The following is a 23,031-nucleotide window of genomic DNA, read 5'->3' as shown; positions in this document are numbered from 1 at the left end:
ACTGGATTCTACATAAAAGACTTCTGTTCCAGACCTCACAAGTTTATTAATTATAATGTTTTTCATAGTGCCATAAAATCTGGAAAACATACAGGTAAATAAGTCCTTCCCAACTTAGTAGAATGAAATGTACATATCTTAAAATAAATAGCTGTATTCTGGATAAAATATCTGTCCAATATTTTATCTTTATTATTAGGGGCTAATAAAATAGGTCCTAATGGATAAAATGATTTAAAAATATTAGCTGGGCACAGTGTCTCATGCCTGTAATCCCAGCACTTTGAGGCTGGGGCAGGAGGATCACTTGAACTCAGGAGTTGGAGACCAGCCTGGGCCACATAGTAAGACCCTATCTCAACAAAACATAAAAAAATTAGCTGGGCATGGTGGCATGGGCCTGTAGTCCCAGCTACTCTGGAGGCCGAGACGGGGGGATCACGTGAGCCCAGAAGGTGGAGGCCACAGTGAGCTTCAATCATGCCACTGCACTCCAGCCCGGGCAACAGAGTGAGACCGTGTTTCAAAAACAAAATAAAACAAAGCAAAACAATTTTATAATTCATCATAGACCCTTCTGATAAATAGATGATATTTTTAAAAAGTCGATATACCACATAAATATTTTATTCAGAAATAAACTATTTCCTCAAGGGAAGCACAGGGTTTTAGAAAATTTTTAGTCATTAAGCTTCTTTTGAGTAGTGTCACGATGCCTGTGAGGATTCTGTCATGCCTCGGCTCCATATGCCACATCAGAATACATCAAAGACTGCTCTCCCATGCCGGCACGGCACTCGGTTCCTCTCAGTATCCCTTGGCACCCTACCCCTAGACCAGTCATCCTCCGATTTTTGCAAATTTCAAATCAGTGAGGCCTGAACAAATGTATGAATTACCGAGGCCAGTATTAAAGCATCCCTTGGATTACGCAGAAAAGCAAAAACACTTAAGGGTGCTTTCTGTGAAAGGGGGATGTGGCTGGCACAGTGGCTACACCTGTAATCCCAGCACTTTGGGAGGCTGAGGTGGGAGGATCACTTGAGCCCAGAAGTTCAAGGCTGCAGTGAGCCATGATTGTGCCACTGCATTCCAGTCTGGCCCAGAGAGAGAGACCGTGCCTCAAGAAAAAAAAAAAAAAAAAAAAAAAAAAAAAGTGTGTGGCTATGGGATGCAGCTTGACTTCATCCAGTTTCAGGGGCTATGCAATCTGCAGATCCTTATAGAACCCCCCCAAGTGGTTGAGGGAGCGGTTAAATAATGGAACAAAACGTTAATAGCCAACTCTGGTGGCACTGTGCACTGTTTCTGAGAATCCTCTCTCGAATCCCTAATACCTCCAGATGCTTCTTAGTCTGTTCTCTGCTCTTCCCCGCTTTTCCTGATTTTCCTTCCCTGTCCCAGCCCATTCCCCCGAGCCTCTTTATTTCCCTTCCTGCTCTCACTTAACTGGTAACAATCCTGTGTGAGGTGGCTAACAAAAATACTTGTGATTAATAGCAGATTAGGCAAAATCAGGACTCATGATGTTACAGACAAGGATAAAAGAAAGCTCCAGTAAAACTGTTTCACAGAAAACACAGACTAAACCCTCCAAAATGGTGAAATATGAGTCCCAAATTGGGATGAACGTAGCAAACAAAGGAAAAAGGGGGCAGTGAGTTTCAAGATCACACTACATCAGTCGCTTTGGATAGCATGACTTTCCTTGGTACTAGGATCTGAAATAAATTTCTCCCATAGGTCCTAATAAGAAGGATGCTGTGGGCCAAACGTGGTGGCTCACACCTGTAATCCCAGCACTTTGGGAGGCCGAGGCGGGCAGATCACCTGAGGTCAGGAGTTTAAGACCAGCCTGACCCACATGGTGAAACTCCGTCTCTGCTAAAAATACAAAAATTAGCCAGGTGTGGTGACACGCACCTGGAGTCCCAGCTACTTGGGAGGCTGAGGCAAGAGAATCACCTGAACCCAGGAGACAGAGGCTTGCAGTGAGCTGAGATCGTGCCTAATGCCAGGGCCTGGGCGACAAGGCAAGACTCTGTCTCCAAAAAAAAAAAAAAAAAAAGATGCTGTGATTTAATAGATTTCAACATCCTTGCGACAAAGGCACTACTAGGTTTCAAGTGACTGTTTATTACTGTTTGGTATTAAAGAACACCAAAGCACCATTTCATCAAAGCAATTCAGCAAAGGTCCAATGTGGTCCAACTTCACAGCTCTCTGATGCTCTGATGAATTGGCTTAAAGGTAGACCATTCAGAGGAATACATGCTGATTTCTAAATCTGAACGTAGATGAGTTGGATGTTTTAAATTTCTTGAAGGAAAAGCTTTCCATAGTTTATTGGTTTTGTATAACTAAATTTATTGCTATTGTATTACTAAATCACTCTCAACATTCTCTTCTGCAGGTCAGTGGGCCTTCACTTTTCAAGAAGTCCCTTTATGGCAATGAAATAACATGTTATTTTCTTCTGTTTTCAGAAATGAATGTATCTGGAGTTTGGCTAAAAGTCAGTGTCTTGCATAGACAGTATCTTTCCACAATTCGTGGTGGAAAGAGAGTAGCTGCCCATTTTAAAATCTGTTCAACCATAAACACAATAATCAAGTGACTGCTCAGCCCCTGTTCATAACTTGGCCTCTTCAGTGTGGACCCCTGAGTGGCTGCGGTGCTCACCGAGCAATATCCCCTATGCTGATATGAAATATAAGAGAAATTTAAGAGAAACTGAACTTCCCTTGTTAGAAAAGAGCCCTTAACAACAATTCTTACCCTTTTTGTTCAGGGGCTCTTTGACAATCATAAAGGCTGTGAGTCCTCTCCTACAAACATACGTACATATAAGATCTTGCATTCAATTTCAGAGGGCTCATAGAGCCACGCCACAACCTCAGAACTATTTTGTGAGGATGGTCTATCTACTGAAGCATTTCCCAGGTCGAATTCTGTAGAACATGGCCCATGAGCTATTGATTGGCAAACACAGAATGTTGTATCAAAGATGTTTTGGAAGTACTAGATTAAACACAAATAAATACATTTACACCTCATTAAGGGAAGACTTTTCTGAACCCTAATATGCTAATACACACTACAAATTGATAATCGCCAACAGTAGGTGTGTTTCTTAAACTTATGTGAACCTTTTTGTGGGATGGGGGGTGGGGGCAGTTCTTATAGACATTTCCTGAAACTAATGTTTCCACGGAAGAGTTTGGGAAGGAAACTAGCCCTAAGGATACCTTTTTGATATAGACAGTCTCCAGGTTAGGAAAGTCCTGGTCCATACTCTTCCTCTTTCTCTCATCAGGCTCAGGTGCTACTCCAGCCTAGTGCAGACTCCAATAAAACTACGTGGATGAGTGGTGCATGCCAACCAGAGATCAGTGTGGGAAATGGTTTGACCCAATGTCTCCCCACTACCATTGCCTCTCTCCCATCTCAGGAGACTCCCTTGCTCACTGTGTGTGGTCAGTCAATTCCACTTCAGACAACCTTTGACAGACAGAATCACTTCTTTAATCCACCCTCTCCTGATATGGTTTGGCTGTGTTTCCACCCAAATCTCATCTTGAATGGTAGCTCCCATAATCACCATGTCGTGGGCAGGACCCAGTCGGAGGTAACTGAATCATGAGGGTGGATTTTTCCCGTGCTGTTCTCGTGAATAAGACTCATGAGATCTGATGGTTTTATAAAGGGCAATTCCCCTGCACACGTCCTCTCACCTGCTGCCACGTAAGACGTGCCTTTGCTCCTCCTTCGCTTTCTGCCATGATTGTGAGGCTACCCCAGCCGTGTGGAACTGAGTCCATTCAACCTCTTTTTCTCTATAAATTACCCAGTCTTGAGTATTTCCTCATAGCAGCATGAAAATGGACTAATACATTTCCCTATCCTTGTTTTAATTATCCGAGGCACCTCAGAAAGATTTCTCTCTCTTTCTTTGTTCCATTTGGGAATAAAAGTAAGATTGAGCTGGATGTGGTGGCTCAGGCCTGTAATCCTAGCACTTGGGGAGGCGAGGCAGGTGGACTGCTTGAGCTCAGGAGTTCAAGACCAGCCTGGGGAACATATGAAACCCTGTCTCTACAAAAAATCCAAAAACTAGCCAGGCACAGTGATGCACACCTGTGGTCCCTGTTACTTGGGAGGCTGAGGTGGGAGGATCACTTGAGCCTGGGCAGCGGGAGTTGCAGTGAGCTGAGATCGCACAACTACACTTTGGCCTGGGCATCAGAGTCAGACTCTCTCAAAAAAAAAAAAAAAAGTAATTAGAATGAATAATGTTGGAGTTAGGTTATCAATAAATTTATATTACTTATTCTATCTAACTTTATTCTAAAACACTAGAGAACTAGACTGTATTTTCAGAGAACCATTTTGAGTTCTACTCTTGTGAGTTAAGAATCTTCACCAAAACTGTTTCCATTTACCAAAGTTATTTTATATATTTCCTTATTTAAGCAGCATCACTTAATATATAAATGTGAGGTTCTCTCTTTCACTTGTTGTGCAACACATACTTGTATGTTATACATTGATAGGCTGTATAGATTATGTAGTTCCATGTTTTATAATATGCATATATATGCATGCACACACATTATTTTAATTATTTCTCTCCTGCAAATGCAGAGTATCTATAGTGGGTCCCAAAAGGTTTTTGTTCTTAGGCTAGCCTGGGAACGTACCTGCCATTTATTGCACTGTTTTTCTGGGAAATATTACTCAACCGACTTAAAGCTTTCGGAATCATCAGTTTGAGGCTAAGTACTTCCTATTTTTTTTTTTTTTTTGAGATGGAGTCTCGCGCTCTCACCCAGGCTGGAGTGCAGTGGCGCGATCTCGGCTGGCTGCTAGCTCCGCCTCCCAGGTTCACGCCATTCTCCTGCCTCAGCCTCTCCGAGTAGCTGGGACTACAGGCGCCCGCCACCACGCCCGGCTAATTTTTTGTATTTTTAGTAGAGACGGGGTTTCACCGTGGTCTCGATCTCCTGACTTCGTGATCCGCCCGCCTCGGCCTCCCAAAGTGCTGGGATTACAAGCATGAGCCACTGCGCCCAGCCTATTTTTTACATTATTAGATAAAACATCTTACACACACATGTGCGCCAGGGGCATTGGTTCTGGCTAGAGTGACATCATTTCTTTCACTATAAAAGAGGATATTTAAATAAATTATTTGGTGATTAATCCAAACCACAGTGTATAATACTAAGGAACTGAACCATACTTTCTAGAAATGGTCCTAGAAATTGTTAGTCAATATCCATTTAAAGATTCACTAAAAGGTGATAGGTTCTGGTTCCTCTTTCTCATTTAAAATGGGACCATGAGAATAAAAGCAACGAAGAAAACCCTAGAGTGAGTTTCTGTGGCTTCAGGATGGTGTTCTCTTTAGGACTATGACAATCAAGTGTGAAGACCAAAACCTATTGGTTCCTTCACAGTTGGCCCCCCTAGCATCCCTTCCTTCATCCCTGATCAGGGCACCTTGCTTCTTCCTTGGGGAGTGCAATGGACTGAATGTTACATCTTCCTAAAATTCCTATGTTGAAATCTCAACTCCCAAAGTGATGGTATTAGGAAGTGGGGCCTCTGGAAGGTGATTAGGTCTTGAGAGTACAGCCCTCATGAATGGGATTATATATGGGTGCCCTTATAAAAGGGATCCCAGAGAGCAACTTGCCCTCTTTCCACCTTGTAAGGATATAGCAAGAAGTTGGCAATCTACAACTCAGAAGTGACCCTCACCATGCTGGCACTGATCTTGGACTTTCAGCCTCCAGAACTATGAGAAATAAATTTCTGTTGATAGGACACCTGTCCATGGTACTTTGTTAGAGCAGCCTGAACTAAGGAACTGCACCTGGTTTAGGTGGCGCAGAGCCCAATTCTTGGCTCCAGGGGTGTATGAGCCAGGCCTTATGAGAGGACCATGTCCCCTTATTCAAGAGGTTGGACACGTGACTCAAGGTGGGCCAATAAGAGATGAAACATTTCCTGTAACTACAGGGAAAGAGGAGCTGTCTTCCTGGAGACATCTGGTAATTTGGCAGGTGATAAGTCTGTAGCTCAGAGTGGGCCATCTTGCTGCCATATTGGGGACCCTTCCCTGCTTGAGAATAAAATTAACTAGAGGAGGAGAGTGGGGTGGGGGCAGTGGGGGAGGCCTAATGACATCATTGCGCATCTAGAGCCAGTTCTATCTGAAGATAACACTAATTCTGGACTTCATAAGAGTCAATAAATTCCTTTTTTTTTTTTTTTTTGAGACAGGGTCTTGCTCTGTCACCCAGGCTGGAGTGCAATGGTATAATCGCGGCTCACCGCAGCCTCAAACTCCTGGGCTCAAGCAATCCTCCTGCTTCAGCGTCCCGAGTAGCTGGGACTACAGGCGTGTGCCACTGTGTCCAGCTATTTGTTTTAAATTTTTTTTTAAAGATGAGGTCTTGCTATGTTGCCTAGGCTAGTCTCAGACTCCTGGCCTCAAGAGATCCTCCTGCCTTGACCTCCCAAAGTGCTGGGATTACAGGTGTGAGCCACCACACTTGGCCAAGTTCCCTTTTTTATGTAAGCCAGTCTGAGGTGGAGTTCTGTTACTTGCAGCTGGAAGAGGAGTCTAAAGTCAATCTATTGGCCAGGTGTGGTGGCTCACACCTGTTATCCCAGCACTTTGGGAAGCTGAAGCAGATGGCTAACTTGAGGCCAGGAGTTCCAGACCAGCTTGGCCAACAGGGTGAAACCCCATCTATACCAAAAAATACAAAAATTAGCTGGGTGTGGTGGTGCATGCCTGTAATCCCAGCTACTCGGGAGGCTGAGGCACCAGTATAGCTTGGACCTGGAAGGCAGAGGTTGCAGTGAGCCAAGATGGCGCCATTGCACTCCAGTCTGGGTGACACAGTGAGACACTGTCTGAAAAAAAAAAAAATAAAAAAAAAAAGTAAATAGTCAATCTATTAACTGAAATGTAGATCCTTTGCTAAATAATTAGAAAAGTTCTGCTTCCACTTACAAATAAAAAATTGTTATTCAATATCATTAAATATACCTTATTATACAAATGTTATTAGAATTTATCTACAAAACGTGATAAATGACAGTAGCAATAAACTGTCTTGCTTATTCAAAACACTGATTCAATGTTGACTGCCCAAACATTCAGTAAAACAAGGAAAGGTATACTGAGCTCTGACCTGGCTGGAGACTATCTGTTGAATTCATACATATGGAGGTATCTTAACTCTTTCAGGCCTTAGGTGACTGCTAAATGCGGCGTCATAACAGACACATACCACAGAAAAGAATCACAGCAGAACAGCTGAATTGAGAGAATTAGGAAATATCCAGTCTAGTGGCTTTCAACTTTTTTAAACTGTGGTCCACAGAAAGAAATAGAAGCCAGCACACACACTCCCATATGGAAACAAAAAAGCTTCCCAAATCAATACTTACCCTTACTATGTGCAATGCACTCTGATTTTAAAATCTGATGATGGTGACCATGCTTTTCTGAACCACTAATGGGTTTGGAAAACAGGTAAGAGAGCCGGAGATACAAGGTAATTTACGTAAGGTTTCTCATTGAGTGAATGGTAGAGCTGAAACACCCAGTGCCCATCCTGCTGTATTATATGAAAGAAACCAGCTGTTACCTACACACATCCCTAGACAGCGGGCTTCTGGCCAATCTTCTAAGTCTGGGAAAATGATTCAGGTGTCAGGCTTATTTTACACTGGTACAGTGTCCAGGATTTTTAGGGCCACCTCAAGACCACTTAGGTGAAAACTCACATCCACCAGTTGGCTTTAGACTCACATCCACATAGATTGATTTTTGACTCCTCTCACTCCTCCTTGAACTGACCTGCATGGGAGATCATTTGGAGTTTGTGCCTAAATGACCAACAAGCAAGACTGAACCAAAGGCACGGAGTAGGATCGTTTGTCTTGGGCTTGAAGAAACACATTTCATTACAGTCTCCTCACCCTACCCAATGAGTAGCATCATGCTGGATAATTTCTTTGCCAACTAACAGTATTCATGAAACGTCAACTCCCAGATGGCATTATGATAGGCATAGTAGAAGATACAGCTTAGGTGCCGCCCCTCCACACCCCACAAACAGCTGTTAATCTAACCTGGGAGGTGAGAAAAAAAGCTTCATTAATAAGACTTGAGTGAGGCTCAGAGGAAAAAAGAGATAGAATTTAACATGGAGTATGGGTGAAGGTACGTACATCAGCACACCAGCCTGGCTGTGTGTGACAGAGGGCTCATGCCGTGTGGCTGGGGATAGGGCAAGGCCAGCTGGAGAGTGAAACATGATGTATGGGGTGGTGAAAGTCAGGTAAAACAAGAAAGGTGAAAAAAATGGAGAGACTGATTAATTTTAGTAGTTGATAAATATTAGTTTAATATAATGGAGAAATTTATTTACATGGCTTATCATCACTTTCCACATTACAAAAACATTACGTAGCTTTATGATCAGCACTTTAACTCCCAGAAACATTTATCCTCATAAACTCCTTATACTTTAACTTCCTCAAAGTAACATTTAATTATTAGTTTTAATTTGCAAAGCAACTGATGTATATAGTAGGTGCTTCAAAGATGAGTTGACCAGTCTCTCCACATGATGTCTAAAACTATGCTCTATTTTCAATGTTTACAAGACAATATAAAATTAAGCAAATTACAGGGATCACAATATAAACTAAAATTCCAGTTAGTCTATCAAAGGAACTTTACTGAAATGAAGCATTATACAAGATCATACTGGCATTCTCCCCCTCCACTGTCTTTTTCTTTCTCTTTTTTTTGAATCAGGGTCTTGCTGTTGCCCAGGCTGCATAGCAGTGGCATGACCATGGCTCACTGCAGCCTTGAACTCCTGGGCTCAAGCGATCCTTCTGCCTTGGCCTCCCAAAGTGCAGAGATTAGAGGTGAAAGCCACCACGCCTGGCTATTTTTTGTTTTGTTTTGTTGAGATGGGGTCTCACTCTGTTGCCCAGGATGGAGTGCAATGGCACAATCACAGCTCACTGCAACCTCCACCTACTGGGCTCGGGCGATCCTCCAACCTCAGCCTCCTGAGTAGCTGGGGCTGTAGGCATGCACCGCCACACCTGGCTAATTTTTGTATTTTTTGTAGAGATGGGGTTTCTCCATGTTGCCCAGGCTGGTCTTGAACTCCTAGGCTCAAGCGATCCACCTTCCTCAGCCTCCCAAAGTGCTAGAATTACAAGTGTCAGCCACCACACCCGGCCCTATTTTTAAAGTTACTATTCACAAGGTATCATACCATGGTTTTAATGAGTCACTTGCTGTACTGCTTGTTGGGTGAAGAGTAACTATCTCCTGATGGCGATGGCATCTCCTTGTCTGCCTGTCATGTTAAGCCAAATGTAGTTACATAAGAGAATAGCAAAGAAAAGATGGTCATTTGACTTCAGGGCAACTCATTCAAGAAGAGGATAAGACTCTAACTAAAGGTCTCCATGACTGTGAATGCCAACATCCCCATGACATGATGTGACACTACCCATTGGTGTCACCCAGCAGGCTAATAAGCACTTCTGAAATGTTAAATGTGAGTAATATTAACATGTGGTTTTTAATGTAACTCAATACATCACATGTGGACTTCTCCCACCATCACGACTGTAATCTCAGCACTTTGGGAGGCAAAGGTGGGTGGATCACTTGAGCTCAGGAGTTTGAGCCCAGCCTGGGCAACATGGAGAAACCTCGTCTCTACAAAAAATACAACAAATTAGCCGGGCATGGTGGTGTGTGCCTGTAGTCCCAGCTACCCAGGAGACTGAGGTGGGAGGATCACCTGAGCCCGGGAGGTGGAGGCTGCACTGAACCATGGTTATGCCACTGTACTCCAGCCTGGGCGACAGAGTGAAATCTGTTTCAAAAAGAGCCTCACATCTTTCACTTGGGAAACTTTCATGTCAACCAATTCTTTAACTTTGCTATCTTTCTCATATTAAGTAAACAATTCTCAGTTCCACTTGTTTTTCACGTACTGGATTCTAGAACAGCCCCACATGAATATACTGCAGCAGTGACAGCTCTTAGTAAAGGCCGAGTTCAGTCCTAAACAGAAGACTAAAGAAAAGCCTGGGCCGGGCGCGGTGGCTCATGCCTGTAATCCCACCACTTTGGGAGGCTGAGGCAGGCAGATCACAAGGTCAGGAGTTCAAGACCAACCTGGCCAACATAGTGAAACCCCATCTCTACCAAAATACAAAAATGAGCTGGGCATGGTGGCGCGCACCTGTAGTCCCAGCTACTCGGGAGACTGAGGCAGGAGAATCACTTGAACCCGGGAGGTGCAGGTTGTGGTGAGCCCGGAATCATGGCACTGCACTCCAGCCTGGGCAACAGAGCGAGACTCCATCTCAAAAAAAGAAGAATAGCCTGAAATAATGCATCTGCCAAGGTATCACCAAAGTCAAATCCTTAAATAATACAAACAAGACTGTTATTAACGAGTACATGAAATACTGTATTTCCATTTGAGTTGTTCAGATTATAATTAATCAGGACGACCTCATCAAGGTCTCTCAGGAATACACAGCAGTTCTCTGCTTCTTTTCACTACTAGGTTAAATTTATTTAGGAAATGCATACGCTGTAAGTAAACGCTATTTTCTAGAACATTAAACATTATTACTCTCTAAATCTAATACAAAGGAAAAGAGAAACATAAATTTATTTGCTAGTGTCTAATTCTGGTCTTGGAATAATAACTTTTTTTTCTAAACACACAGCAGGAAAAGTGCTTCTGCATAATGCATTTCTCTTGATCCGGTTCCCAGCAATAGTTTCTCGATAAGACACAGATTCTGTAGGGAAACGGAACACTTCAGTTCCTCAAGGTAGTAAGAGAAAAAGACTCCTTGTATGTATAGCCAGACATTTTATCGATAAAACTTGGGAGCACAATTTTAAAAAGTCAGGGGTTGGCCTCACTGGTGGAAAAAAAATATAATGCATTCATTCAAGCAACCAAACACAGGAGGCACTTCTGTAGTTATCTGAGGGCACCTCTCACGTTTACTGAGTCGGCTTCCGGGATTAGATACTTCAGGCTGCCAACAGAAATCCTATCAAGTAAAAGTGGGCAAAATAGAAAATGGACTTTAAAATTGTCGTCCTTCCCTGGTGAGGCAACTGATTAAGACGGTCTGCAAGAATATCATCATTTCAGAAATCCATTCTGATACCTGATTTGTAGAGAAATGCTTTTGATGTCTGCAGTAATCTACAGAGATCGAAAAAGTCTCAAACACCAGGACGCCATCAGCGCCACCTCTAAAGAGGCGCAATACCTAGAAACTCAATGACCAGAGCTCCGAAAATGCAAAAGGGCCACCCCGAGCGTCTATCCTGGCCCATCTGCACGTGGAAAGTGCTCTCCGGTCGCCAATCTGCAAGGAAGCAAAGCTCTCAGAAGTTCCTCCGAGCCTTCCATCCACTTTCAGGACTGCGCTGTGTACACGGGTGAGCCCAGCGTCCCTCCGCTCCCCTGGGCTGTAAGCAGAGACAGTCCCCCGCTGCCCGATCCCGCACCCCGCTGAGGGGCACAGGGCTGTGCCCGCACCTCGCCCCACACCTGCCAGCCCAGGGACACCGGGAGCCCCGCGGGCCCCGCCGCGGGAAGGAGGCGGCGCTGGGTCCCAAAAGCCCGTGGCGAGGAGGAGCCGCGCGCCCCAACCCCAACACACTCGCCGCGGGCCGGGCCCCCGCGCGCCCCGACGCCGCCCCAGCCCCGCCCGCGCGCGCCCGACACACTCGTCCCCGCCCTCGCCCCGGCACAGACACACGCGCGCGTCCTCGCACCGCTCCAGAAGCGCATCCGGCCCGCGCGCGCACCTAGACACGCGTGGCTCACACCCGCCGCACACACCCCTCGCACAAACACGCGCGCCCCTCACGCCCTCGGCCACTCCAGACACACGGCCCCGGGCCCCACGCAGGCTCGGGCGTCGACACACCCTCGCGGCATGGACACGCGTGTCTCCCACCCACTCCTCGGCCAAACGCACCCCCTCCCTTCAGGCCCTCACCCTTGCTCTTCACACTCACTTCCCACTCTCGCCCCAGAAACACGCCTCCCACACCGGGCCCGCCGCATCCCCACACTCCCCACTCGCGCCAGAAACGCGCGCACCCTCGCGGCCCCTCCCCGCCGCGCGTAAACACGTCCGACCCGCGCACGCCCTCCCGGCCTGGCCCCGCACACTCGCGCCAGGAACACGCGTGGCCGCGCACCACGCCCCCGGCCCGCGAGCACACGTGCCCCCCCCGCCCCGGCCCCGCCCCCGCCCCGCGCGCGCCCCCGCCGGCCGCCGCCCTCGCCCGCACGCGCCCTCCGCCTAGCCCCGCGCCGCCGCGCACTCACCCGGACCTGCTGAGCTCGGGTCCCACTCCTCAGGCTTGCGCCGAGCCGCCGCTCACTGGCTCCCGCGCCCCGCCCGGCCCCGCCCGGCCCGGCCCGGCCCGGCCCCGTGCCCGCTCAGCTCCACTCGCCGCAGCTGGAACGACTCGCGGGGCTCCGGGTACCGCGGTCTCCCCGCCACTGCCCGAGTGCGCCGCCCGGACCAATGGCGGGGCGCGGCGGTGAGCTCACCGGACCCGACCCCGCCCCCCAGGCCGCGTGGTCCAATCGGAGGACGCGACGTCACCCGGAGCTGGGCAGAGGCTGGTGCGGGGCGCGGAGCCGCTCGGCGCGGGGACTGCGCCGGAACTGCGCCCGAGCCGCGCTGGACGGCGGGGGCCCTGCCGGAGGGTGCGGGCGGAGCGCGGCCCGGGCGTCCCCCCGCGAGGCCCGGGCCCCCGGTCCCTCGCGGCGCGGTCCCCGCCGCTCCGCCCGCCCAGCTCAGCGCGGCCCGCGAATGGGGCTGCCACGGTCCCCTCGAGGCCGGGACGGCTCGGAGCCCGACGGCTGCGCCCGCTGCCCGGGCCGACGGCCCCCGGAGCCCCGCGCGGGCCGCCCGTTCCCCTTCCCCTGGGGCCGCCTCGCGCCCGCCCTGCCCGGCTCCCCGCGCCGTCGGGGCCGCCCGAAGCTCCGCGCCGAGGGTCCGCGTTCCCGGGCTCGGGCTCCCTGCGCGGCCCCGGCGCGCCCTGCGGCGGCGGCGTCTGCAATGCAGCCGGCAGGAGGAGCCGGCGCTGCGCAACGAGCGGGGGAGCGTGGGGGCCGGGCGGGAGGGAGGGGGCCGGGGCCCGAGGACCCGGGGAGGGCCAGGGCGGGGCGGAGGACGGTGGGCGGGGACGGTGGCGGCGGCTCCGGCTTTGCGGGGGGTGCGGCGCTGGACCCCCTTAGCTGGAGTGCAGGCCTCCGCCCACCCTGTGGGGTCTAACCTCCGCGTTCCAAAGTTCCAGCTCCAGCCTTGCGTACTTGGGGACTTCTGCGTGAGGGTCTCTCGCCCCGGCCACAAATCCCGAGCCGCACCTCTTAATCGAGGCTCAGGCGTCCCGAGCGGATCCCGCTTTCTTTTTTCCCTGTGCTGTTTGCAGTCCCACGGCCTCGCACAGAGAAAGTGCCTGACCCCAAGACTTGTGATGAGACCGCCTATTTTGTTTTTGTTATATACTAATAGATATAGATACATAGATACAGTCAATTATCTGTAAAATCGGCCATGTCTCTGCCATCTGGGTAAAAAGGTATCTCGAAATTGGGGGCGGAGTCTCTTTTCTGACCCTACCCAAACGCACACAGAAACAACCCCAACATTTGCAGAGCCCTTAAGCCTGTACACCCAATGAGGAATCGCTGGTTAGAGGCCGCGTGAAGGACACCCTGACCAAGCTGGGTCCTGCCCATGCCGGTAGATCGTCCATGGCTTCCCTTGGGGGCTGCCACCCACTGTAAACCTGAGCAAGTTCATCTCCTGTTCCGAAGCCTGCCCTGGCAAAGCCCCAGTACGTATTCCAGTCCTGCTCTAGGTCAGTATTCCTACTGCACCTGTCTGCCCCTCGCCCGCCCCCGGGTCACCACGCAGGACCCCTTGCACGCCCCCACCCCCCAACTTTGCTATGCACCTCCTCCCCTTTATCTGCTAGGGAGACTCCTATGCATTCATCAAGGTCCAGTTCAAATCTGGCCACCCTCAGTGGCTTTTCCTGACGCCCTCAGCAGAACCAAACCTCCAGCTTTGTTATGTGTTGGTGTTGCAGTACACAGTGAGTTCTGTTTGTTTCCAGGGCGCCAATGAAAGGGTAGTCATCAGGGACACATGGGCTCGGGAAACCAACCCCCTGGGTTCAGAGTGGGCTTGTTGCTAACTGTGTGCCCCACTGTCTGTGCCTTCATATCTATGGTGCGGGAGTTAAAGGAATCAATAGGTGGAAGGTGCATGTACCAGTGCCTGGCACTGATGTACATTCAATCAAAGTTAGCTACCGTTGCCAGCTTTGCCAAAACGGGGTACTTGGGGGCGAGGAGGAGTGGCTGGAGGCTGGGGTGGGGGTGGCTTCTGGGTTTCTGGTGCTGTTTTAATCTCGACCTGGGCACTGGTTTTAGTTTGTGAAAAATCATTGAGTTGCATACTTAGAATATGTGCACTTTTCCATTATGTCCATCATACATTAATAAAAAGTGTTTCTAGAAGTTGGTTGTTTTTCACTAAGAGCAAGACAGCTCTCATCTCCTTGAGAACAAGAACAAAGCCTGACATCCCGGCAGCTTGCACAGTGCTGGTGGGGCACACTGTAAGTGCTTAGCTGATGGTTGTTGAATTGCTCTGAATGGATTGTGAGCAAGAGACCAGCAGGGGTGGAGGCTGACAAGAGAGACAGCGCCTGCCTCTGTACTCTGAAGTGCCAGGGAACTCGTGGTGATTTGGATCCAATTCAGGCACCTGAAACCTAGTTAAAGAGAAGGAATCTTCAGTCTTTTCTCTCTCAAGTGGGGAAGTTCTTTTTCCTGTTTGTTTGTTTGTTTGTTTTGGCAGACACAGGGTTCAGCCCTGGCATCCCAGCTGTCTGAGGAGGGGCCTCAGGGGTACCCATGACCCCTCACCCTTCCTCCAGCAGCCCCACCTCTGCCGAGCAGGTGGGACAGGTGGGGTCATGGCTGCAGCAGCCCAGGAGGCACTGGCTGAGCCCTGCTGAGTGGGTTGGGGTCAGGAGCCTGGGGTGACGTTTCTGCATGGGGAATATCCTGGTACTGTTCCTCAGCTGGGCTCATTCTTCTGGAGTGCCTACCACTTTGAGTCCTCACTGCACCACAGGAGCAGGAGGCTTCCTTGGGTCCCTTTCTTGGAAAGTCAGGCAGAGCTAGGGCGGGATGAGCTGGGTGCTCCTGAGGCGAGCCCCGAGCGCTGCCAGCGCCCTAGAACTGAATCTCCACAGGTGGTTCCTTGTGGTATTCGTGTTCTTTCTTCCAAGTTAGAAAATGAGAGAGTAAGGCATGCGCGTGATTCAAGCGTATTGTTACACTGGGTTTTTGTGGGGCTTTGAGCATACCTGGGTTGTTTTGTAAAATAGAGAAAAAGAATACTCAGTTATGAGTCCATTGGCAGTACCCAGGTTAAGTGCAATTTTTGTCCCTTAAAGCAGATACAGCCAGGCACAGTGGCTCACACTTGTAATCCCAGTACTTTTAGGAGGCCGAGGCAGGAGGATCACTGGAACCCAGGAGTTCAAGACCAGCCTGGGCAACATAGTGAGACCTCCTCTCTACAATTTTTTTTTTCTTTTAATTAGCTGGGTGTGGTGGTGTATGTCTGTAGTCCTAGCTATTTGGGAGGCTGAGGCGAGAGGATTGCTTGAACCCAGGAGGTTGAGGCTGCAGTAAGCCATGATCACACCACTGCATTCCAGCCTGGGCAACAGAGCAAGACCCTGTCTCAAAAAGGGGGAGAAAAAAAGCAGATACAGGGAGTTGATATATCAGCCCTAACCCTGCTGAGGGTCTCAGGATGAACCCAGGGGTTGGATCCTGTTGCAGAGGAGGAAGAAGGGAATTTTAGTCTGTTGGATGCCTGTTATCTGCCTGCTGTTGTGCTAGGCACTCACATACACTGCTGCTAATTCTCCTGCAAGTAGGATATTCCATAGAGGGTAAGACAAAAGCTTCAAAAAGTCAGATAACTTGCTTAAAGCCACACAGCTGGAAAGCAGTGGATCTGGGTTTCACTTCAGAGCCTGTGTTCATTCTGCCCTATTCCAAGCACCTAAAAACTCTTACCATTAAGTAGATATCATTTGTTTAATAGAACAGTCTGGAAGTTTCTAGAAAGGATTTTTTTTTCTTTTTTTTTTTTTTTTTGAGACAGGATCTCACTCTTGCCCAGGCTGGAGTGCAATGGTGTGATCTTGCCTCGATGCAGCCTCAATCTCTACAAAGGAATTTTACTACAATGATTAAAGTTCAAGATGCACAACAGAAACTCTACATCAACTGATTTCATTACACCTGTTACATTTCAATACACTCCAGGGAAATGGTAGTCATTAACATTATATGCCAAATATCTCTGGTTGCTATCCCTGGGGGTGCTTTGCACTGGCCTGAACCCTTTGAAGTTAGATGTGACCATGTGACTTTCTTGAGCCAATTAAACATGAGTAAATCTGATGTGTGTTATTACAGATAGAAGCCTTAAGAGCCAGTGACATGCCCACCACATTCTTTCCCCTGGCCCTGGCAATTGTGCAAGTTTGTTTATAGGAAGAGGTAGCCTCTGCCAGCCTGGGCCCCTGTGTGATCATGATGAGTAGGGCCCTCCCTAGCAATTGTAGTTGGACTTGTAGCATGAATGAGAAATCCAGGCCTGAGATTGAATTGGTTGTTACTGCAGTATAATCTAACCTCTCCTGTCTAATAAGAAATCAGATGTTTCTGTATATATCAACTTCCAGTAAAAGAAAAAATCATAAGATTCTGCTCAAACTAAGTGACAATTTAAAAATAAGAGCAAGATGCATATTCAGTATATCTTTAAGGCTTGAAGAAATAGAAAATATTTTAAAAAGCCACAGGTAAAGCTGACAAGGCAATTCAATGGGGAAAGAATCGTCTTCAACAAATGGGGCTAGGACAATGGGCTATCCACATGAAAAAGAATGAAGTTGAATCCCTGCCTCTCACCATATATAAAATGTAACTCAAAGTGGATCAAAGACCTAAATGTAAGAGGTAAAGCTAAAAAACTCTTGGAAAAAAAAATATGGCAGTAAACTTTCATGACCTTGGATTTGGCAATAGTTTCTTAAATATATCAAAAGCACAAGCAACCAAAGGAAGAAATAAATAAATTGAATATTATCAAAATTGAAAACCTCTTTGCTTCAAAGGGCAACATCAAGAAGTAAAAAGACATTTCACTAAAAGGGAGAAAATATTTGCAAATCTCATATTTCATAAGGGACTTGTATCTCGAATATAAAGAGAACTCTTACAGCTCAAAAATAAAAAGCAAAGAACCCACTTCTTAAAATGGGCAAAGTATCTGAATAGACATTCCTCCAAAGAAGATCAATCATAAGGGCAATAATCAATAATGCTTAACATTTGATTTGAGGAAATCAAAGTCACTGAGGAAATGGAAATCCAAACCACAATGAGATACCACTTCACACCCAGTAAGTGACTATAATCACAAAGAAGGACAATCACAAGCACTGGCAAGGATGTGGAGAAATTTGAACTTTTATACACTGGTGGTGGAAATGTTAAATGGCACAGCTACTTAGGAAAACAGTCTGGCAGTTCTTCAAAAGGTTAATTATAAAGTTAGGATGTGACCCAGCCATTCCATTCCTAGGTATATATCCAAGAGAATGAAAAGAGATGTCCACACATATGGACATTTACTTAGCAATAAAAAGTAATGAAGTACTGATACATGCTACAACATGGGTGAACCTTAAAAACATCATGCTAAGTGCAAGAAGCCAGCCACAAGTCCATACATTGTATTATATCATTTATAGAAAATATCCAGATTAGGAAAGTTTATGGTGACAGAAAATAGATCAATAATTGCCTAGGGAGGGTGGTGGGGGGGAGCTGAGGAGGAATGGGGAGTGACCCTGATTCATGGGCACCAGGATCTTTCTTGGGGGATGAAAATGTCCTAAAATTAGTTTGTGGTGATGACTGCACAACCCTGTGAAAACACTCAGAAACTTTGTACTTCAAATAGGTAAATTGTATGGTATGTTAATTATGTCTCAATACAGCTGTAACACACATAGACAAAGGAGAAGAGAAAGAGAATGAAGAAGTATAGAATAGAAATCAATGGATTTAACTTGAGAAAAGAAGACTGACCGACGGAAAAAGCTAGGCCCATGTCAGGAGAGTCTGATGGCCGATCCTCCCAGTGAGTCGGTCTGGGCCTATGTGGGGTACAGTGGCAGGAGGGGAATCTGAATAGACAGGCCCTGTCCCATGACTACTCGGTGAGGAGATGAGATTGGCACAGGGGAGGCCCTGAGTCACACGATGGTGATGCCCAGGGCAGAAGATGTCAGAAGACAGGCAGTTTCTCACGGTGCTTCTGAAGATCGTGAAAAAGCCAGGGGTGAGTCTGTGAAGTCCCTGCTGGCCATGATGATGTCCCTGATAGCTGGGGATCCTGGCGAGAACAGCATTCAGAACTTGGGATTCTCCTTGCAGATCACAATGGTTGGCTGACTCAGGGGAAAGGGGGAGCTTTGCAGAGAGCCTCAAACATCTCCAGCTGAGCTGCACCTGTCAGGGCCCCTGAGCTGTCCAGGAAGAAGGAGGCACTGAGGTGGGGAACGGGGTCCTGGTGTGGGGTTAGCAGCCTGGGCTCTGGTTCCAGTTCCACACCCCCCCCTTGCCCCCCATGGCAAGCTCCTTTCCCTTCCTGTGCCTCAGTTTCCTCCTCTGTAAAATCAGTTTAGACTACACTGCAAGGTTGTCCAGCCCGCAGCCAGTGGGCTGCATGCCAGCCAGGACAGCTTTGAATGTGGCCCAACACAAATTCGTAAACTTTCTTAAAACATTATGAAATTTTTTTGTGTGTGATTTTTTTTTAACCTAATCAGCTATTGTTAGTGTTAGTGTACTTTATGTGTGACCCAAGACAATTCTTCTTCTTCTGCTGTGGCCCAGGGAAGACAAAAGATTGGACGCCCTGGACTAGAGCCTCAACATCATTCTTTAAAAATCCTGTTTAATCCAAATCCGTTGTTGCTGCTGAAGGGACAGGTCTAAGGCCATGTTGGGGGTCGGGGGTCACAGTGCATGGCCAGCATGACCTGACAGAGCAGGTGCCCCTATGCTTCAGCTGCAGGGACTCTGACTCTGGGCTTAAAATCATCAGTCCCATGAGTGCAGTTGCATGTGTGAGCCTGGCCAATCCACGGCATCAAGAGAACATACCCATTCTCATCATTTTGAGCCATTCAGCTTTGGGTTGGCTTGTTATACAGCCAGAGATAATGGTCCTGACAGTGATGTGGAGGATAGTGGGGAGAAAAGGTGTTTGCTACCAGGACATGCCATGACTGGCGTCATCCTGGGAAGGTGCCAGCTCTAATATGGAGGGAGGAAGAGATGCATTAGCCATCAGCCCAAAAACTGGCAGGTTTCTCCTAATGGATATAATGCAGAAAAGAATCCAAAGAAGCAGAGTGAAACCACCTTCAACTCATTCTCCCTGCCGGCTGACACAGGCCCATCCATTCCGCCAGCAACTTCTACCAGGCCCCCACTATTACATGTTGGATGATAAAATACACAGCTATTCTCGCCATTAAAGTGGGGGAAATGCAGAGACATCTCTGCTGTGAAGGGGAGCAGGATACTAAAAGGCGGATTGTCCCAAATCAATTCAGGTGGTGGGAAGGCATGGTGAAAAAGTGCCCACTGGGCTGCAATGTCAGATGGCCCTGAGTTTGAATCCCCAGCGGTGTGACACAGGACAAGTCACTTGACTCCTCTAAGATTCAGGCTCCTTGTCAATAGAATGGGGATGGAAAGATCTCCTGGAATACGGCCGGGATGAAATCGGATGATAAACTTAAGTAGATAGCCCAGGGCCTGGTGGGTGCTCAGTGAGGGCTCACGGGATAGAACCCGGAAATCACCATCACTTTGGGTCCTCCTGTCCTCAGGATATGCTCCAGATCTTTCGGGGTGGCAGATGCCTTCCTGTCAGTTTCCTCCCTATGCTGTTAGAATAAGCTTGCCTTTCCCACATGCACAGCAGCTCTGTGAGGGAGCTGGCCAGGATGCCCTAGGCAGATTGAGTAATCCCACACAGATACAAGAGAGGTGCTCCGATGGAATCTTATTCTGTAGCCATTCAGGAGTAGCTGGAGTGAGAAGACCCAGGCCCAGACCTCTTAGCATGCACTGGTTTAACTCACAGGTCCCATCCAGCCCAGCCTGCACCAGCAGAGCAATACAAGCTGTTTCTTCTAAGCAAGAATTCCCACATGTCCTTGCACCTCTTCACCTAGCTAAGGGCTCACAGATCCTCCTGTGCAGAGTGTATGGGCTGCCACAGCCTTCTCTACGGCTCCCTGTTCAGGGTCCAACCCTTCTCAAGCTCCTGAAGAGGTGCTCAGGAGACCCTAGTCTTCAGGTCTGAGATAGCATCAGAGGTCCTGTGGGGCTACAGTCAACTTTTCCATGAGGCAGAAAGACCCCGCTGAGCCTTCAAAGAGGATGCCGTGTACCCTACGGCCCAGTAGAGTCACAGTGGTAAATGGGCATTTTAATCAGAAAAGTACTCTCAAAAAATGCACTAAATCAAGCTGTCATGGTGTGGCTTTCTTATAAAGCAGACAACATTTATTTAAAAAAAAAAACTGGCTGGGCACTGTGGCTCACGCCTGTAATCCCAGCACTTTGGGAGGCTGAGGCGGGTGGATCACGAGGTCAAGTGTTCGAGAACAGCCTGGCCAACATAGTGAAACCCTGTCTCTACTAAAAATACAAAAAATTAGCCAGGTATGGTGGTGGTGCCTGTAGTCCCAGCTACTCGGGAGGCTGAGGCAGGAGAATTGCTTGAACCTGGGAGGTGGAGGTTGCAATGAGCCGAGATTGTGCCACTGTACTCCGGCCTGGGTGACAGTGCGAGACTCCGTATCAAAAAACAAAACAAAACAGCAACAACAACTACAACAACTTAGAGATCTAATTAAAGAGAAACAAGTGTGCTCTCTCGTAGGCAACAGTGGAGTCAAAAGACTGTGACATTTATGAGAAAGCCATTTTGACATCACCATCCTCACAGCCACTGTCAGGTACCCGTGAAAATGAGAGCTGGAAAGTTGTCCTTTTAGGGAAGCAACTAGCTACTCCCTAAGAATAATAAGTACCAAGGTCATGAAGAGAGGAGCTGTGTTGTTACCAACAGGAGACAGAGCAATCACAAAGGAAGGCCCAATTATGTGCAAGTGCATTTTAAATGACAGCCGTCTCCTGCACCAGGGGAGGCAGAGCTGACATATTTAGTTCAGGGAGCATTTGCAGATACCTTTGGTGCTAAATGACATTACTTAGAAAAAGAAAAAAGTGGTCAGGGAAAAGCGCAGATATGACACACACACGCATGCCCCCACCCCCTGCTGATCTCTCTTTGGCACCCTGGGTCACTTTTTCACTGTGGCCCCTCATGGTGCAGCCACAGTCCCATGCAGGCCAGCACCTCACTGGCTCTGGAACCAACAAAGTGGAGGCTGTCCCCTGCTTGGCTCTGCTGCCCCCCAGGGCCTAAGAAGCACCTATGTCCAAAGTGAAATACCATGGATCATGCTCTGTCTCCAGAGTGGGAACAAGAAACGCAGCCCCACCCAATGATCCTCCTGGTCTAATCTCACTTTCAAGTGACTTGGAATAATGCCAGGGCGTTTCACCAAATATAAAAATGAGCACCCACTCACTCTCTTACTGGGAATGAAAAAATGAGAACGCCAGGGGAAGAATGATGTCTTTGAGTGCAAGTGGGGGCCTTGGAGCTTCAGGCTCCCTGCCGCGCCCTCTTCTCTCTGCTCAGAGCTCACTCTTGCCTGCTGCTTCCCAGGGGAGGGGTGTAAGACTCATGATGAATGCGTCAGTCATTTCCAAGTTCCAGAGTGCTGGGGGCTTCCAGGGCATCGGGCCCTGCCTTGTGGGGGCTGTGTCTGCAGCATTTCTGGGCTGGCTCCGTAGCACCTCTGTGCAGGCCCTGTGCAGAGCTATCTACCGGTTTCCCCTGGCTTTAGCTCTTGCGGGTGACCCAGACCAGAACTTCTGATGTCGTAATAAACATCATGGAGCTTATAAAATTAGAGCAGTGATGCATTTTTTATGCCTCAGGAATTACACTGAATTGCTAATGTCTTGGAAAATGGCTGAATGCTGCATTCGTAGCTTTCCTTTCCCTTAAGGGTGAATTATTGAGCAGGAATGCTCTCTCCCCAGGTCCGCGCCCTGGCTCAGAGATCCCTGTCTGCACCCAGCTGGGCACTAATTGCAAGGTCAGATCCATTCCCATCAGTATTGAGGAGAGGAAGAGAAGTGTTGTTGGAGAAGGGCAGCCATCGAGGAGGAGACAGTGGTGCTAGGGCTTCCTTCAGCCTCCCAGCCCCCAGCGCAGGAGAGGGAGACAGTAGAGAGGGCCGGAGGGAGGGAGCTGGTGGCTTAAAATGGAGCCATTCACAACCCTGCGCAGCAAATGGAGCCCTCAGGAGGACACTTGACCAAGAGGAGAGCATTGCTCGAGCCAGGGGTGCCGTCTGCAGGGTGGAGACAGGAGGCAGTGTTGTTTCCAGGGCATCGTGGACCATGGCACAGGTGAGCAATTTAAAAAGGTGATTGGAATCCTATGTTAGAATAATCACCTTAGCAGTCAAAGGCTCCTAGAATTTCTCATTTAATTTCACATTTTAGGTGGACTGATCTGTAATTTAGTTAATTTCACATCTCCACCTAGGAAAACTGGAGCTTTGCACAATATTTTCTGCAGATGACAAAGTATTCACCCAAACTATTTCTCATAGTAAAATGTGCTCTTTGTCCCCAGAGAACT

At 48.1% G+C, this 23,031-nt stretch overlaps 1 protein-coding gene across 29 annotated transcripts in view; it reads right to left on the bottom strand.

Annotated features, from left to right (window-relative positions):
• The window catches only part of CAMTA1 (calmodulin binding transcription activator 1), a 976,509-nt gene that overhangs the window by 53,719 nt on the left and 899,759 nt on the right, over positions 1-23,031 (bottom strand). For 3 of the 29 annotated variants that reach the window (XM_030805196.1, XM_030805199.1, XM_030805210.1), the window contains exon 1: positions 12,435-12,733. The exons of 21 other annotated variants lie outside the window; for them this stretch is intronic. The gene's annotated coding sequence lies outside the window, so the exon portion shown is untranslated. Of the gene's footprint in view, positions 1-12,434; positions 12,736-23,031 lie in introns of those variants that run through there. 5 more of the 29 variants (XM_030805201.1, XM_030805208.1, XM_030805197.1 and 2 more) reach the window with 5 other exon arrangements.

Source organism: Nomascus leucogenys, chromosome 24, assembly GCF_006542625.1.
Source record: "Nomascus leucogenys isolate Asia chromosome 24, Asia_NLE_v1, whole genome shotgun sequence".
NCBI classification, from domain to species: Eukaryota; Metazoa; Chordata; class Mammalia; order Primates; family Hylobatidae; genus Nomascus; species Nomascus leucogenys.
Note: the sequence above shows the minus strand (reverse complement) of the source record. Positions and strands in the feature narration are given on the sequence as shown.